The 13470-nt window shown below is 39.7% G+C and overlaps 1 long non-coding RNA gene across 3 annotated transcripts; it reads right to left on the bottom strand.

The window, feature by feature from the left end:
• Nucleotides 1-8572: 8572 nt before the first annotated feature.
• LOC133508778 (uncharacterized) lies at nucleotides 8573-13058 on the bottom strand. Of its 3 annotated transcripts, none has more exons than XR_009797144.1 (4): nucleotides 12617-13058; nucleotides 8928-9058; nucleotides 8751-8833; nucleotides 8573-8683 (listed from the first exon to the last, which is right to left on the bottom strand). It is a non-coding gene; the product is annotated as an uncharacterized LOC133508778 (long non-coding RNA). The 3 variants fall into 3 exon arrangements; XR_009797145.1 differs by having other exon boundaries at nucleotides 8928-9054; XR_009797146.1 differs by lacking the exon at nucleotides 8928-9058.
• Nucleotides 13059-13470: the final 412 nt, after the last annotated feature.

The raw sequence follows: 13470 nt of genomic DNA, 5'->3' as shown, positions 1-13470 counted from the left end.
GAATGAACGAGTGCAGAGTCTGCACACACAACACCCTCCCGCTGCGGACGTTTGGTTGCATAGACAATTGTTTTGATGTTTTTTTGGCTTACTTAGTGCTGACTGTAACCATTTGTTGTCTCAATTAAGCGACAGTACACAACAATAATGATCATACCTACTGTAGTAGTAGGATTTTGCCCTGGAAAAAAAATATTCAGGCCATGTTACACAATATTGTAAATTGTTGAATTTGTCTTTGAATAAATGGAGGATTGGTTCAAAGAATGCCGAATCACAAATATGGAGCGCTCTACTGTATTACGTTTTATGGTCAAGAATAAGTACTTTTAAAAATGAGTACCGCAATTCCCGGCCGAAAGAGTGCACCCGGTTATAAGCCTCGATACACAGGGTTTAACGCTAGCGCCGCGCTAGCGCGAGCCCCGTGCTAAATCTAGCATTAAACTCCGTGTACCGAGGCTTACAACCAGGTACGCTAACGCTAGCGCCGCATCACTGCATAAACCGCAGGATTGAAAGCATGTGAAAAAAGTCGCAGCTTGTAGGCCGGAAATTACAGGTTGTAATAGAACTAGCCTGGACAAAAATTATGGTCACCCTTACTTATTGGGTTCGGTGAGGCAATCGCTGGCGTTCAACAGAGGACTCGACACATACTGTGTGTGCATACATGCATGTATCCACAAAAGCCTTTTTACACTGCATTTTGAACGCTATGTTCATCCTTGTCAAGATGCACGTTAACCATTGCGACGCTGCATCTCGGGTTAAATTGCTTTGTTCTTTTTCTTTATTTGACAACATTTCAATGATACACTTGTGTTGAGTAGCATTGCTGTGGCGCCAAACACATCCAATCATTTAAAAAAAGCCCCAAAAATGTACACTTAGGCATGAAATGTTTTCAAGTATTGTACAAATAACATAAAGAAAAGGAACAGATTTTGTTGTTCACCACAAAGTCCATTCCTCCGGGCGCAGCATTATGGCGGGGGGAAGTGGGGAGGTGGGGGTGTTGCGGGGCAACCATCAACTATCATGAAAACTTTTCATTATTCAGTTACACCCAGCTGTTGTTGTTCATGTGTTTGTTGATTCCCAAGTAATAATGTTTGCAAACTGGTGGGTGGGGAAAGGGGGGCACAACCCGGAAATCTTATCTCTAAAAAGAAGCTCGTGCCAAAAAAAAAGAAAAAACTTTGGGACCCATCGTTTTAACAATATTTTTTTATGTTCATGACCTGGATGGCTCACTATATACAGTACTATGGCTATACTGTATATATATATATAGAGATAGATATATACATACACCAGTTTTGAATGTGAAATATAGCACATTTTATTTTTCAAATTAGGAAAGGTTCCATAAACTCCAAATGACACCTGCAGGATTCCGTACCCCCAGCAAGGTTAAGTTCGCCTGTCAGTATTTTGACCCACATTCCATGAGTAAACTGTTTCAGCGTTCCTGATTTTAAAGGTATCTCCCCCAGATCTTATGTTGCAACTCCTTGCACAAACATTTTAAATGATTTAGATTTGGGTTTATATAGAATTCAGTGTAGCACAATGTTTTGCTGTTCACCACTCATGTGTTTTACTTTTTTTTTTTAATCCTGTTGGGGCACCCATGCCCTGTGGCTGGCACCAAACTGTCCGATACAGGGCTGCAGATTTAGCTCCAAAATATGTTTATAAATCATGACATTTCATTTTATCCTCCAGAGATTAAAAATACACAGTATTTGATCCAACAAAGCAACCCCAAAGCATAACTGGGTCTCCTACATTTCACAGCAGACGGAGGATTGATCTAATTTCTCTTCATTGCAACATTCCCTGCTCCTAACTCCTAAATATTTTGACCACGACCCAGATATTTTTGTCATGAAACCGTATTGGAAATTACATGATTGACAGGCATCAATTGTATCTTTAGTTGATGTTGCAATGAGTAACAAACACCTCATTTCTCCGAGCATTTGTTCCACCTCACTCCTCTTTTGATTTCCTCGATGAGATCTCTGGTGGGAGGAGTGAGAAAGAAGGACCAAGAAAGTTACACATAAACAATTTATAAATATCAACAAACATCATCAAGTAAGATTTCACCAGTGTTGTTTTTATTCAGGTTTCATTTTTAAATTGCTCAACCTCGAGCTAGTCAGCTTGGCAAAACTTGCTATGTCATGTTTGGCGAAGATCCCAGCAGATTTGTGCCTTGTCAATATAAGAATCATCTTTATTTACCAAGTATGTCAAAACATGAAAGGAATTTCTCTTCAGTAAATGTTCCAGTACGACAACAGACAACATCCATTTTCTTTGCCGCTTATCCTCACGAGGGTCGCGGGGAGTGCTGAAGCCTATCCCAGCCGTACACACTGAACTAGTCGCCCGCCAATCACGGGGGACATAGAGACAAACAGCCGCGCTCACAATCACACCTTGGGGAAATTTAGAGTGTCCAATTCATGTTGCATGTTTTTGAGTGTGGGAGGAAACCGGAGTGCCCAGAGAAAACCCACGCAGGCACGGGTAGAACATGCAAACTCCACACAGGCGGGGGCGGGATTGAACTCGGGTCCTCAGAACTGTGAGGTCAACGCTTTACCAGCTGCGCCACTATGCCGCCATTTGACAGAAAATAAATTTGAGGCATGAAAACCTAAAAAATATATATAGTGAATTGGTCAATAAAAGGTCTCCAATAGTGTGGTAATGCCAATACAGTTACTATTATTTTATTGTTGTGCAACAACACAGAGGCCTCTGGCAATTTAGGGCAATTTGAAATTACTAAGAGCAATCGTCTGGTACAGTGGCACAGTATTTGTGAAAGGATGACAGAGACTTCAAGAAATTCAAGCAGTTTAAAGTTACTCACAGTGTGATAAACGGGAACAATGTCAATTGCGCAAATTGAGAAATACTTCAAGGACATTAGTGACCAGTAATGATCAACAACATACATGCAAAAGTGCAGCATGGAGAGACTACAACTGTGAGCACACAGATAATGTATAATTGGCCCGACATACATGAGAACAGCTTCATGACAATAAAACATTACGATTACAGTGTAGGGTGGAGATTTTTTTTTTTCTTCTTCAACTATTTAACGCAGAAACCGGCAGGAGTGCAGGTTGGGGAAAATATTTTAACGCGAACCAAAATAGCACTTGAGAAAGACAAAAATGTTCATTATTAGTCTACTGGTTTTCATTTTATTGCACAAGTGGTCGTAAAGGTTGTGCGTTTTCAGCTGGATCCTCCGTGTGAAAGCTTGTTTACATCTTGCTATCATTTTATTTGTTTGCATGAAATGATCCTAACAAGGAGGTATTAAGATGACAAAACTGTCATTCACTGTTACAGAGACTGAATTAAATGTGACACGTCTGGCCCGTACTTGCCCATTCATTCCTCAGTTGCATCCATCGCTGCCCAAAGTGCCAATTTGAGGAGCATTTGGGGAATATAACTCATGTTGTACGTGCCTTGAGGTTGTCACAGAAATGAAGCACATAGGTGTGAAGAAATGCTTGAGCCTCTCCATGGCTCCTGGCAGTGTGCTGGCATGGCCCCGGGTGCAGGAATGCTGTGCCCATCTGTCAATATGGAGCTGCCTTCTCTGGCAGATACCACAGAGAGGATTTTGTTACCTGGCTCTGGGTGGATTTTATAACCTGGCCTGGAAGTAGCATTAGGCCTTGGAGCTCCAGGAAGATTGTGAGCTTGAATAAGGAGTTGTAAATCTGTGTGTGTCTACATGAGGACACCTGTGTAGTAAATACAGTTGTTGACTTCAACGGACTTTAATGAGCTATGACTCAACAAATATCGATCTGTGCTGCGCGGTCATCTCGCTCTCAGACCTTCTCCTTTGCCTCCTTGCACTGCTCCCATCGCTCTAATACTTATCATGAATGGTGTTCTCTATGTGGTCGGCTGAATATGTGTGGTCGTGCGGAGGGGCGCACCACCTGAGCTATGATTCTGTCTTTCCTGCTCTCTTTTTACCTCTCTCTCACATTGACACATGAACACACTCACTGCTGGGAAAACAGCGTGTTGCTGTATCAGGACTCTGTGGCAAGTGGTAATTAGAAAGATCCAGACAGAGCACAAACTCTCTTCTCAAACAGTCCCCACGAAAGAGAGCAAGACAGGAAGAGAACAGTCAATCCCTGATACTGCCCTACTCATCTGTACATCTGATCGATTTGTCCTGCTCAGTCCAGAAGTAATATATTTGGAGTTTCGACAATGATGTATTTAATTTGACTTAAATCACAGTTTAGATGTGACTGATATACAGTCAGCATCTTAGAGTTTTACAACCATTTCAGAATAAGAGACGTTTTGTTTCAGAGTATCTCTACTTTTAGTGGTATAATTGTAAACTTCCATCATTTTTATTGTGAGGAGCAAAATACTGCCTTAAACCTCGAACCCTTGGACGTCACCAAGATGTTAGTGATGTTTTGCCATGCCTTCACTGCTGCCACCTTCACAAGCACTTGTTTGTGGCTTTTGATGCCTTCAGTTTTTGTCATCAGCAAGTGAAAATCGTGCTTCTTCAGATTCAGATCAGGCCACTGACCCTCCTGTTACATTGCGGATCAAACTGACTGTTTAAAGTAGTTTTTTTTATATGCAACTTGTTCTGTTTGGTTTCATAAGTCGACATGTACAATTAACATTGTTTTACATGTTCCCAATGAAAAGGTTAGTGTAAGAGCCTAAATATGGGAATGATGCGTCAAGATTAGCCCGTTTAGGAACCTACAGTTAGTTATTGAGTTGCTCAGAAGATTCAAATAGTGCTCGCGCTCAGTGTTTTGTTTCTGACCCTTTTGGATAATCAAACATGCCAATATTGCTTTTCTTGAAATGTGAATGCACCTAGACAGTTAAAGAACATTATAAGAGCAGTTTGTAATCCAAAGCATATCACATAATGTGTCATGCATGGTTGAGGCTGTACAGTGGACTCTCTACAATGTATATGATGGCTAATTAAACGAATCATGTGTGTTTACTGTCAGAATGCTGCCAGGAGAAACAGAGAATTGTGATGTGTGTAGGCAACTCAAGACTTTTGGAGAGCAGAGAAAAACAAATATTCTTTCATGTCCAAGTCAGTGGTCCGATCTAAAGCTAAGAAACTGAGGGTAGCAAAAGTGACAAACAAGCAGTAAGTGACAGTGGCTGCAGTAAAAGGTAGCAAAGTGACTCCAGAGGTCTCACAGCTCTCAGGTTGTGTATGTAGGCCAACTTGTGAAAATACTCTGTGTACTTTTTGACCTAACTGCAATATTTTACATCTATTTTTGTTGTTGTATGATTCTTTATTAGGACCGGACTACAGTAACTCTTGCGCCTCGCACATCTTGTTGACTGTCAATGCAGTGAGTGTCCGCGGCTGTCAAAGCCAAGGAATAATGGGTTGGAACAGACTTGATTCTGTCAGACTCCGTGCATATGCCAAGATGACGACACCATGTTCGATGTTCTAAATACTGTAGGAGTTGCCACCCAATTAAAGAGTGGTGAAAGTGGGTGCGGAGAAAGTCAACAGTGTGTGTTTGTGTGCAGACTTGATGGAAACCAAAGGGCCCATCCTTGACCAAACACGTGCACAGACACCAGTGCTCAGCTTCATGTCCATAAGAACTATGTGTTGGGCCTTGAATGCTCATCAAGTATTATTATTACACTATGTTTGTCTTTTGGTATGTTACAGGTGCTCTTACCTCATTTCTTCATAACCTGTCGGTAGAATGAGTGACTATTCTGAAACTCACTGCAAACTGAAGTGCAATAAGTTTACACATACGGTAGGTGCCAGAACCCATATAACGATCTCCATTGTTGTACTGCAGTTTGTTCCATTGGAACATACACGTAGTTTTTAAAGCTGTTATACTTGGATAAAGTATTTAGTAGTTCGCTCATTGACCAGCTCAAATAAATGTGTGTATTAATGTTTGTGTGTGTGAGTGTATGTCTCAGTGCCCTATGAATGACTGGCGACCAGTTCAGGGTGGAGTCTGCCTTTTGCCTGAAATCAACTGGGACCTCACGACCCTGAGCAGAACTTTTCCAGTATGTCACTGCATTTTTTTTTACATATTATAATATGATTCTGCCCTCTTGTGGTCAAAGTGTGTGCTGTGTTTCCCAACAGTTGACACTATACACATTTTACATCAAGGAGAAAAAAAATGCACACGACTGAGCAAATTCCTCCCCGCAAAAAAAAAATAAATAAATAAAAAAATGGGCCAAATAATTCCTCTGTGTTGTCTAACGGAAGAGAGTTGGACTTTCATCAAACCATGCTGGCATAGAAAGATGAATGTAAGTAAGTAAGTATCTTTCGGCTTGTCCCTTTCAGGGTCACCACAGCGTGTCATCTCAGATGAACGCACATATATGTTTGGCACAATTTTTACTCCTGACGCAATCCTTCTCATGGAGTTGAGGCCCCAGTGGGATACCCACAACCCCTGGTTTACCAAACCAGTGCTCTTACCGCTGAGCTACAGGGCCTCCCATAGAAAGATGAATGTACTGTATATAAATAATTTGTAGTAAATTAACACTTTTCAAACTACGTCATTGAATTTGGATAATTTTCGGTGGAACGAAAAGACACCTTTCAAAACTCTTCCAACAAAGTGGTAGACGTGTAAAATTGCTTGAAATGTCTTGCTAAGTTGAAGATTTGAGGACACAAGCCCAACTAATAAAACCGCTTAGTCTGAATATATTGTATCATAAAAGTCAGGTTTTGGTGTGGAAAGAGACTACTAAAAATCAACAGAGAGCCCATTGATGTCCAGAACCATCCACTTTCTATTATAGGGTCACATATAAACAAGCAATCATTCATGCTCATATTTGCAAATAGCACAATTGTCAAACTCAAGGCCCGAGGCCCAGATGCGGCCAAACACGTAATTGTATATGGCCCACTAAAGTAACTTCTTGTGTCTTGCTAAAATCTGATGGAAAAATTACAATTCGTCTTCACATTTCATAACGTTACGCTGTTGTAAGCATTTTTGTTCCCAAACCACTTTTTAAAATTCATTTCACAATAATTAAACAAATTGATGATACATTTTTATGGTTTCACAGTCATAACAGACCTTTAGGGAAAATATACAATTAAGTCTTCAATTAACCTTTCATGGAGTTGCGAGGCGTTGGCCTCATAGTTCTGAGGACCAGGGTTCAATCCTGATACCACCTGCGTGGAGTTTACATGTTCTCCCCACGCCTGTGTGGGTTTTCTCCGGGCTCTCCTGTTTCCTCCAACATCCCAAAAACATGCAGCGTTAATTAAACACTCTAAATTGCCCCTAGGTGTGATTGTGAGTGCGACTGTTGTCTGTCTCCATGTGCACTGCGATTGGCTGGCAAGCAGTTCAGGGTGTACCCCCCCCCCCCTCTGCTCCTTGACATCTGGGATAGGATCCAACACTCTTGCAACCGTTGTGAGGATAAGCGGCAAAGAAAATAGATGGATGGATTTATATATTTTTTTTGTCTTCATAGAAAGTAATGTGTGTGTGTTGTGTGTGTGTGTGTGTGGTGCCGTGATGCACTTGCACCCAATGTTGACAACCTGCCACCACTGAAAATATTATTGCCTGTACAGGTAGTACATGTTTCATGATGGCAATAGTTTGACCATGAAACAGATTGCTGATTAATATTTATAATGGGAGTTGCGTCAATGGCTTAACAATAGGAATTGTTGAAACATGTGTGGGGAAAAATACATATGTAAAGGCAGTATTATTTACTAAAATTATTAATTATATGACCTCAGGGACATTTGACTTTTATTTACCAGTCCTTTTTGGATGTCCTGTCCGTATGTCACCAGCTGGACTGTACATGTACTGTTTGTCCCTTGATGTCCATTCATCAGCTCACAATAAAGTACAGTATCCTACTCCTGACCTCAAACGTCAGCTGCAGGAGGATGTAGACAAAACTAAAGCAGATGCAGGGTCAAAGTCATCCTGTCTGCTCCCCAAGGGGCCCAAACAAAACCTTCTACTCTGCAAAGTCCCGTGTGAAGTCCTGCCAAACTATGACCGTGACCTGGCAAGTGTGTGAATACGAGGGAGGAAGTTTCACGAAGAAGGTGTTGCTGGCTGCATCGCGCACAAAACAAACGATGCATAGACAGACGGCACTTGACATAGCTATCGCAGTCTATTTTCCCTTAGAACCTGACTCCAGATCAGTGGATGCTTTAAGTTTCGGGCAGTGCAATTTGATAAATGATACGCTTGACTGACTTGAGGAGATGTGAATCGAGATTATGAACTTTAGGGTTTCTATGGCGTGAAGTAGACTATAAAGCATTACTGCATTATGAAGCATGAGTAAAACAATAAAAATAATTACAAAAAAGTCTTAAACAGAAAATACATTTACAATTTGATGTTTCTAGCACTTGAGAATTTAACCCAAATTATTATCTTTTTTTCCTAAAAATATTTCTAGATGAATAATCCAAGACAAAGCTTCACAAAATAGTCAATATTACATATTTTTATTCACTCGTCTGAGATGAGCATATGAATGTGTGTAGTACTTGTCGTCCTCAAGGTCACAGGTGAGCTGAAGCCTTTGAGAGGCGGGCGCCACCCTGAAAAGGTCACCAGTTCATCAAAAGGCACAAAGACAAAAATCTGTCGATTTTCTGAGCCGCTTACCCTCACAAGGGTCACAGGAGCGCTGAAGCCTATCCCAGCTACCACAGGAGACAGCATACACCCTAAACTTTTTAGCAGCCAATCTTAGAACACATGGAGACAGACGGGAGTCATACAATCACACCTTGGGAAAATTTAGAGTCTCCAAGTGTATGTTTTTGGTATGTGGGAGCAAACCAGAGTGCCCAAAGGAAACCCATGCAGGCATGGGGAGAACATCCAAACTCCACACGGGGAGGGCTGGGATTTGAACCCCGGTCCTCAGAACTGTGAGACCAACGCTGTAACCAGCTGCTCCAACGTGCTGCCTCAAAGACAAACATTTACACTCAAATTCATGGCTCTATGCAGTTTAGAGACTGATAAACTGAATGCATGTTTTCCGAATTAGCAGGAAGGCGGTGTACCAGAGGGAAAAAAAATCCCATTTCCATTCTTTTGCCGGCTCATCGATGATTGACATTATCACAAGTTTTTTATTCTTTAATTGGTGAATTAGTGATGATATATATTAATTTCATCTACTATCCACTTATCAACTAATTGTTTCTTTTTTGGTAGGTATTGTAATAAAACTAAAATTGGTAAAATCAACGATATACAAATATATTTAAAATGCATTTTTTATTTAATCAAACAATGTGCCATTAAAATACAATGTTAGAAAAATAAAAAATTACCCATAGAATTATTTAATACTTCTATGCAACAGTGGCAAACACGCATCAGTTTCACCGTCAGGATAGCTGATGAGCCTGTAAGTTTCTCCATTAGTGACCACGTGGTGGCAGTCTTGCACCAATTGGAAAGACCACATGCTTGGAGAAAAATGATGACACCTGCATCCCAGGTAGGTGTGACCATTCTCTATTAACTTTACAAATAAAATACAGAGTGAACTCAGCATGCTTTCCTGAGTACAAAATGCTTTCAAAACAGAAGAGTTTGCATTTCCATGACTGGCTAGGCTACAGCTGCACGACAGCTGTGAGATCTGATGTATTATGGCGGACGTGATTTAAGGTCCAGTTTCAGGTTCATCTGAGGTTTAAAGGTCAATTGAAGAATGAAGTTTCAAGACAGGAGGTCAAATTGATGTTGTCATGGACTCAATTGCTTGACCATAGTACAACATTAAAACAAACAACATTCAAGTTTGTATTTTTTTTTTAAGCAGAAAATTACTGTGATGAAAAGAAATACAATGTAGTAGGAACACTAGAAAGAATCAATGCAATGCAAAACTACAATAGAATTTGATAATTTACAAACTTCTTTTTGTTTACACAGTATGGTGTAAATAAATTCAGCACTTTGCCAGTACTTGGAGGTGAACCTAGCAAAATTACATTATACATTACTGGCTAAAGATTATAATATGATAGATATTGTTTATTTAAAATCACAACAGTGATTTAGTGGTCAACACGTGACGCTCACAGTTCTGAGGGTCGGCGTTTGTATCTTGATTGGCGCCTTACTGTGTGTAAATGTACATAGTGTACATTCACCCTGAGCTGGCATGGATTTCTTCTGGGACTCTGGCTTACTACCACGTTGCAGAAAGATGCATTCAGGTTTCAGTGCAGGCTTTAAATCTAAATCCTGTAATCCATTAGTGTGAATGGTATTATGAATTCTTATCTGTACTCTGTGTGTCCTGCAATTGTCCGGCAAGCGGCGTGTACTCTGGCTCTCTTGCTTATGCTGCTGGGAGCTGAATTTTAGTCTCGCTCATGGTGGTATATAAACATATTCTTCTGAAACTTTTTCCATTACAAATGTGAGAATTTACTTTTAAAATTCATACATAGCTGGGACTATATTCTTCTAAAATATTTGCTCCTTCGTACGAACACAAAAAGATACAACATCCAGTCAAAAAGTAGTGAGCCCAATTTAACTGAACCTACTAATAATTGATGTTTTTTCTGAGCCGTTTGTGGTTTGTTGTTTAAATACTTGTTTGAATGTTTTGAGGTTTTTTTTTTTTTTGTTTTAAGTTTTGTTTAACAATGTCTTCTACCTGTCAACCATTTTGGAAATGGCATCATTTCGCCAGAAGCAGAGAGCTGTGATTTAATTTGTTGCTTTGGAAGGGGAACCACCTCTAAACATTTTCAAAATGTTCCTCAATGAGTATGAGGATTTGTCATGTCAATGGTAATGCATGCTGGTGATGGCAATTGTGACACTATGATCTTTTCGATCCTGGACACGCTCTTTTTGACTGTGCTTCCCCATGCTAATTTTGCAAGCTTTTGAAAATGTTGAGTGGTGGTTCCCGTTCCAAAGCAAGAAACACATACCCAGCTCTCTTCTTCTGCTGGGCATCTAGTGATGTCATTTCCAAAATGGCTGAGAGCAAGAGGAAAGGCTATTAAAAATAAATAAATAAATAAATAAATACATAAATTACTTAATTAATAAATAAAAAGCTTCAAACAACTGTTTAAATTACAAACTGTGAAAATGTCAGCAAGATGGCAATCATCCATCCATCCATCCATTTTGTACTCCGCTTATCCTCACTAGGGTCAGGGGTGTGGTAGATCTTATCTCAGCTATCTTCTGGCAAGAGGCGGGGTACACTCGCAGGCCAGATACATAAACAAACCATTCAAATTCACATTCATACCTAGGGACAATTTAGTCTTTAATGAACCTATCATGCATGTTTTTGGGTTGTGGGACAAAAGCAGAGTGCCTGGAGATAACCCACCCAGGCACAGGGAGAACATGCAAACTTCACACAGGCAAGGCCAGATTTGGACTCCGGTCCTCAGAACTGTGAGGCAGATGTGTTAACCAATCAACCACTGTCCCACCCTGTCAATTATTAAAAGGTGAAATTACATACAGTACGTAGAATAATTTAGCCGCTGGAGGTTAGGGTTGGGCTCGGGGAACCAGAGCCATAGTCAACGTGGAGGGAACTATGGACAAGTCCAAATAGCAGTCAGTTAGCTTTAAAAAAAAAAAAAGAAAGAAAAAAAGGCAGGCCTCAGATAGGAAGAAAAAAAACCTACTGGAAAACCTGAACTTTATTTGTTGTTAGTCAGAGCCACTTTAAATGATGAGAATTGTGGTTGCAGACTCCCACTGTATATGAGTTTGAATCTGATTAATTCTGAACTCAGATACAGTTTTATCCATAAGCGAGTGCACACAGTCGAGTAAACATAATTTCACATTTCAATTGAGTTCTGCTCAATTCTCAAATGTCCTTTTAGCGACATTAAATGGTGGGTCATTTTTATTTTTTCACACAAAAACTTGGCATTTGAATATTTCAACTGCGCAAAGTCACAGCCGATTTGTAGCATGTAAAAAAATAGTACTCTTTAAATATTATCAATAATAGTCATATATTATTAAATAATGTATAATTTGTCAACCCACTGCACTGAATTGTTGATTTACAAAAGCTAAAGAGAAGGATGTTAAATGTTAATTTATTCATTTAATTGGGCATTTAAATTTATTCCAAATTGTTTTTTGTATCTAAAACTATAGTTATTCTTTATAAAACATTTCATTCATATTTCTGGGTGTCTGGAACACATTAATTGCATTTAGACTTTCCTCAGGGACAGTTTACATACGTTCAATTAGCGTCACACATTTTCAAATGGATTATTCATGACAAGCCAGGCCAGGGATCGGGAACTTTTTTGACAGAGAGCCATAAATGCCAAATATTTTAAAATGTATTTTCAAAAGAGACACACAACATTTTAAAAACTAAATCCAGGTGTATTTGCGCAATTATGTAAGACCAACACTTTTAGAGTACAAGTCTCTGCATTCTTTTAAATAACATAGCTACGCTGTTGCTAACCAATGCTGACAAAAGTAGTTCTTACCATGAATGCGACTTGTCATACAGGACGTCGTTAGATGAAACTTCTATCCGTTAATCGTGAACGTAACTCAATTTGATTTGCCATCAGTAGCTCTTGACATGCTTTCTTCCTGTTGCCCCCGCAGGATATTTTTATGCAAACTAGTATGGCACGTGTAAAAGTGGTGCTTTATATTTGAGTGTTTCATCATTGCAACTTTGTCATTATAATTTAGACACACACCAGAACCTTCTCTCTCCACCAGGGCGAATTCCTGTCCATTCTTGCTGAAACCTTTTGCACCTGCGCACACAACTGCCATATTGGACAGCAAACTACGGCTACCTCACTAGGACAAACTGTCACTGCCACATGTGCGTTGCCTACTCGACAGAAATGCCATGTACATTATGTTATGAGGGCTCTGCGAGCCATATGCAACCATCAAAAGAGCCAGATTTGGCTCGCGAGCCATACTGTAGGTTCCGAACCATGAGCTTGGCTCTAGTGTACTGCCGTTATGTACTTATTATAAAAAATATAAAAGAGGTATGTGATCATACAAAATGTTAATACCTCAAGATTTTGAACACACCTAAAAGGATTTGTTTCATCAATTAAAATAATGAAAAAAATAAATGAAGCTCCTTCAACAACCTCAACTGCTTGCCACCAACACAGAGTGGGGAAAAGCTGCCAAATGTATCAAGTAAGAGGACTGTTACTTCAGAATAATTTGATTCAAATCAACGTAAAAAGTAGTCCTCCAAATATTTACTTAAGGGAGTACTCAGTCAAAAACCTACACAAGAGGAAGTCGTGAGTAACTTCTGATTTAAAAAAAAATAAGCATATAAAATTAAAATTGAAATCAA

The sequence above is a fragment of the Syngnathoides biaculeatus genome, chromosome 11 (genome assembly GCF_019802595.1).
Source record: "Syngnathoides biaculeatus isolate LvHL_M chromosome 11, ASM1980259v1, whole genome shotgun sequence".
Taxonomy (NCBI): Eukaryota; Metazoa; Chordata; class Actinopteri; order Syngnathiformes; family Syngnathidae; genus Syngnathoides; species Syngnathoides biaculeatus.
The sequence above is the reverse complement of the archived record's forward strand: the minus strand, read 5'-3'. Positions and strand labels throughout refer to the sequence as shown.